Genomic DNA, 6,000 nt, shown 5'->3' with positions numbered 1-6,000 from the left:
GCCACCACCAAAGAAGTCGACACACTCAATGTGGTACCAGTCGAATTCTTACCGGTATTGAGCATAGTTGAGCCTGAAGAAAACAACGTCAACCTGATAGACTCACAAACTACCTGGATGACTCCCATAATAGACTACCTAGAAACCGGGAGCCTCTCAACAAACTGGAATGGGGCTAGAAAACTAATGTACCAGATACCGAGGTACACTATCTTGGAGGGAAGATTGTACAAAAGATGATACTCTATGCCATTATTAAGGTGTGTAACTCCACCTGAGGCAAGAAAAATCCTAGAAGAAATCCATGAAGGATTTTGTGGAGATCACACCGGGGGGCCTAATTTGTCAAAGAAGGTAATTATGCAAGGATACTTCTGGCCCATGCTAAAGGTGAAATCATTCGAATACTTCAAACGTTGTGACAAATGTCAGCAATTCGCTTCAATCCTGTGAGCTCCACCAACCGAGCTCACCATGATGAGCTCCTTGTGGCCATTTTCGGTTTGGGGAATCGACCTCATAGGATCTCTACCTACAGGAAAAGGGGTAGTAAAATATGTCATAATTGCTGCTGATTACTTCACTAAGTGGACTAAGGCTGAACCTCTTGCCACAATCGCCTCGAAGAAAGTCCTGGACTTTGTGGTAAGAAATATAATTTGCAAATATGGGGTACCAAAGAAAATAGTGTCAGACAACGGAACCCAGTTCGATACCGAGCTGTTTACACAGTTTTGCGAAAAGAATGGAATAATCAAGACTTTTTCCTCAGTAGCCCATCCACAAGAAAATGGCCAGGTCAAAGCCATAGACAAGACTCTAAAGACCTCCATTAAGAAGAGGCTTGAAGAAGCTAAAGGTAAATGGCCAGAAGAATTACCACAAGTCATATCGGCTTACAGGACAACAGCTCGAACCTCAACAGAACAAACCCCATTCTCCCTAGCTTACGGTTGCGAAGCCATGTTTCCCATTGAGGTCGAAATCCCAATGATCAGATGCGAATTATACAACTAGACCTTAAACCAATCTCAGCTCGAGGAAACCTTAGACCTAATTGAAGAAAAATGAGAAAAAGTCCAACTTAAGAATGTCGCATACCAGCAAAGGGCCACAAGGTATTTCAATAAGAGGGTTCGAGACAAACACTTTGGATTAGGAGATCTGGTGCTTAGGCGCATGTTTTTGGCCACATGAGACCCCTCTGTAAGCGTGCTCGAGCCTAATTGGGAGGGAGCTTCTCAAATTGAATCCATTATTTGACGCGGTGTCTATAAACTAGCGAGATTGAATGGAGAATTTCTCCCGCGAGCTTGGAATGGTGAACATCTACAACTTTATTACCAATAATATAGGAATGATGTTTATTTATTTGTAACCAAGCTTGTACTTAATTTTTTATTTTCATTAATAAATCATTCTTCCCTATTCTAATTGTATTTTTATTGTTATATCTTTTGCCATCTCCCAATATTAAATAACTTAAGATTTTACAATCATAGGAGATTAAGGGGGCATAAGTGGTATACAATCATACCATAGGCTCGAAAATATAACATCAATAAAAATAACATTACAGTGGGTGGATTATTAACTAAACACAAATAAAACAAGTTTGGAACAATCCAGCAAACACTAATCGACACAATCGAAAGTTGGAATTCTAGATAAACCAACAAAATTCATGAGTCGAGACAGGGCTGGAATTTTTCGCAAAAGGTTTCGACCTCGCAACCTTAAGACCATACTTGAGGAAGAGGAAAAGTTGTTATAGTTAATCAAGAAATAACTAGACTAACGAGGTTACGCGCCAATAAGTATTTTTTAACAAAAATATGTGGTAACAGTAATATTTGACCTTGAGAATAATGATGTTGAAAATGTGCAATCGAATGAACTATGTATGACTATGTGGAAGTTTGAACTTAAGCATGACAGTATTTGTATAAATAAACAGATATAAAAACAAGTCCATGTATGCTCGAAATATTCCGAACCTGGAGTATGATGCATAAGGAGAAAACAAAATTTATATGTAGATAATATGCATAAAGATTTTGAGAACGATATTTAAGCATAAAAAACTTAAGAATTCATAAAATAACTCAAGCTCGAGTTATGATTGTCTTACCCTAAGAGGGCATCAAAAAGTTAATTACAAAAAGATAAGGGACGCAGCCCTTGTAAAACAGAAATCACTTTTGGCTGGCAGGAGCAAACTCGGCCTCTTCTCCTTTCTCCTCTTGACCACCCGCCTCCAAGGTGGTCTTCTTCAACCAATCGAGCCTTCCACTTGGTAAGGAATTCCTCCTCCTTGTCCATTAGGAATGAGGTGTCCGTCTCAGGATTAAGTGACCACATCCCGTACATAGCTCGATCAGTGGCCCACTCCTTCTTGGCAATGAACTCCTCGAGCATACATTTCTTCTCGTCCTCAAGGATTTCATAGGCGGTGCTCTTCTCCTCCTTAACGCGCTCAATCTCAGCCTTGGCAGTGTCAAAGTCAGCTGTCTTGATGTCAAGCTCCACCTTCAGATGACTGGAAATGGCCTTGGAAGAAGCAAGCATGTCTTAGGAGGCTTTGAGGGCGCCCTCAACCTTAGCTTGGGCCTCCCTAGCCTCTCGAAGTGAAGTTTCATCTTTGGCTTGGGTCTCCTTGGCCTCTTTGAGCGAATCCTTGGCCCTAGTCTGGGCTTCCTTGGCCCCTTTTAGATTGTCCTTGGCCTGGATTCGAGCCTGATGGGCATCATTGACTAACTTCTCGACAGACGCGACCTTCGAGGAAAGGAGGGAGCATTGGTGAATGAATCTGAGGGGAGTCTAAAGGATAAAAAAATAATACTTAGATAAAGGAGAAATAACTGTGAAAATAAAGAGCAAAGTAGAGCAGACTTATAGAAACCCCAAGCTTTGAGGTCTGGTCGAAGAGGGCAGTTGTGTTATCTCCCTTCAGAAACCTCCACACGTTGGCGTCAAGGTTGCTGCATGATTGGCCCGTCCGAGACAGCAAGTCTGAGCATAAGTCGGCCCCTAGGGCTCCAGCCTCGTTTGCCAAAGGATACTCTGGCATGTGTGGCATGATGCAAAACTTGTGGATGGTTGGAGTCGGAGCGCCCGCTGGTTTCAATGATGTAAGATCTATGATCTTCTTGCCTTTGTCTCCAACAAGGACTATGTTGGGAGGAGGAGGTGGAGTCTTCTTTCTCTGGGGAGAAGGCACCTTAGTCTTTGGCTCGCTTACAACGGTCTTCGAGGTCGCAAGAGGGGGATCCTCGATCACCTTTGCGACTTTAGGAGGAGGAAGAGTCTTGGTCTTTGGCTCGTTGGGGGCAGCCGTCAAGGTTTCCAAGAGAGGGTCCTTGGTAACCCTTGCGGCCTTAGAGGGAGGTGCACCCTTCTTTGAGGATACGCGACCCTGCTTGTTGCCTCGGGCCTTGGGGGCATCTCGAGGATGTTATTGAGGTATGAATCCATCTCGCCTGAAAAAGGAAAAAAAGATATTGATTATGTTTGGAAAAAAGAAACTATATAAGTCCAACATTGAAAACTGTTAAGTAAAAGGAACCTAACTGGAGGACTCATTTGAGCTCGAGCTCGGGGACCAGGAAATCCCCCTATCTTCTGAAGAGGCTAAGGGGGTCCCCTCCCTAAAAGTAAGGGACATCCTTGATAGGTCCCTATAATCATTAGTCCCATATTGAACTGCTATCCCATCCCAAACTTCATTTAGACTGTACATTGTTTGGTATTTCCCCAACCAACTATGTACCTTAAGATCTACCCCCGACCAGACCATAAAATTGTTTTGGGGCTCTTTAAACAGGAATACAACATTAGGTTCCTGTTTAAGAAGGATGGGAGACCACTTGGATAGATCTAGCATGACTTTACCTCCATCAGACGAGCTTATTAAGGCCCCGTCTTATGCTTCATTTCCCGAGCATGAATGTTTGACGGAGCGTACCACGTGAGTGTGAGCTCGCGTGCTTCCCCCTAGAGGGAAGGTTGGTCGTTGGTAATGGGACGTCTTCCCACCTCGCTAATTTATGAATCCCGACATCATCTGTAAACTCGCCTTCGCCCAGGAGACCACACAGTCGGAGTCCGTCCCCGTGAAGGAGGTACTTGAGGGACTACTGTCCATACGGGAGCTTGAAAATCTCCTCCTGGTGGTCTTTCATGTCCTTGGTGGGTCGCGGGTGGTGATAGTTGGCTGAACAATTGAATGGAATGAGCATTGGAAGCTAGAATTAAAAAAAATCATTAAAGGAGATCGAAACAAATTATGCCAAAGTACTTACAGATTCGTTGAAAGGAATAAAATCTGGAGGGACAGAGTCCATTAGTCCAGAAGAATATGGTCTTGAAGTTGGGAGGGTGGTTAGGGATATCCTCGAACAACCTTTTCTCCTTGGGGTAGCTCGAAAGGTAATAAAACATGTCACCACCGTGAGCTCGAGAAAGGTTACTCTTAAGGAAAAAGAGATATAGGATCTCACGTGTCGAAGGTCCATCCCACTTCATCTCATGGTAGAGCGGCCTTAGGGCTGCCAGGACCCTATAGGAGTTAGACTGAAGTTGGAACGGGGAAATGCCGACGTAGTCGGTGAAGTTTCAGAAATAGTCCCTCGGAGGCAACAATGCCCCAGCTCGCATGTGTTCCCGAATCCAAGCTGCAAGCTAGATCTTCTTGCCAGGGTTGTTTTCATTTTAGGCAAAGCAGATCCTTTCATCAGGGTTGGCAGGTCGACAAACCAGCTTCCCAGTTAGCATTAGCCCATGGTAAGTTAAGAGTTTTGAAATCTGTCTAGTAGAGGTAACGAAGCTTTGGTAATGTTCAACCTCGATGAAAGAGTCATCTGAGGCTGGGGCAGAAGGGATTTGGGGGGCTTTGTGTGTGAATAATTGATTTGATGAGCTCTGCATGAAGTTGAATGAGATTTCACCAATGGAAAAGGCTATTGTGACCCTACACTTGGGATCTAGTGGGATTGGTCGGATCTCGGGGTCTGGGTTCGAATACACAACAAATCGTAGCTTCTTTCTTTTCCCCTCTTTGACCTTGTCAATCTGACGTCGAAAGTAGGCTCGAATATCTTCCTGTTTGAGGCGTTCCTTGTGTTCCCAGATTAGTTGCTGGTTTCAGGAAAATGGAGACTTAGCTCGAGGAAATGGCGGATGATAAGGAATCGCAAGCTCGGGCCCCCACCAATTCTCTGAAGACTGGGACATCTAACAAAAAAGATTAAGGTGAGGGCCCATTATTTAAAAAAAAAAAAAAAAAAGAGTGGAAAGAATTAAGGTTTGATAACTCGAAACCTATAACCTATTACCCCATAACCTAAAAAGGTGCCATTTTTGCCTGTTCTTATAAATTTTTTGCCTAAGCAGAACGTTGTTCACTACAAATCCATACAAATAAAAAAACTCTCCTTTACAAAGAAGATATCAAGAATATAGTAAGAACCAGTGAAAACTCTATGAAAAATATGAAGAAAAGATTAGAAAACTTACACGTTGGAAGTTGATGAGAGAATCAAAGAGTCGACTGGTAATGTCGGTGTAAGGAGATCCTCGAAAACTCGCCTTCAAATAGGGATCAAGTGGGAAATTGAGGAATTTTTTAGATGTCTAGTTTTTTCTTCTCATAAAACATGCAAAGGTTAGGGCTCTGGTTCGTGTTTCTCTCTTCTAAAAATTGAAAATCAAGAGTGAAGGTGAAGAAAGGGTTTAAATAGGCAAAAATGTGATATCTGAAGGGAAATCTGATCCCTTGACTTGGGTGAAAACGTGATCCGATGGACCACGTATGATTTCAAGAATTGGCGGCAAAAAGGGAATAGGAAAGGACTTGAACAGAGAAAATAGTACTTGAGTACTCTCGGTATGATCCCCTGGGGACACGTGCCCACACTCGAGTGTGGTAGGTGGGCACATTTTTCAAAAGTGAAGTTCAAAAGTTTCATTCTCAGAGGATTCAAACCAACACTTTTAAGGGGG

This window comes from Humulus lupulus, chromosome X, assembly GCF_963169125.1.
Source record: "Humulus lupulus chromosome X, drHumLupu1.1, whole genome shotgun sequence".
In the NCBI taxonomy this organism is placed as follows: Eukaryota; Viridiplantae; Streptophyta; class Magnoliopsida; order Rosales; family Cannabaceae; genus Humulus; species Humulus lupulus.
This window is presented reverse-complemented; position numbering follows the sequence as displayed.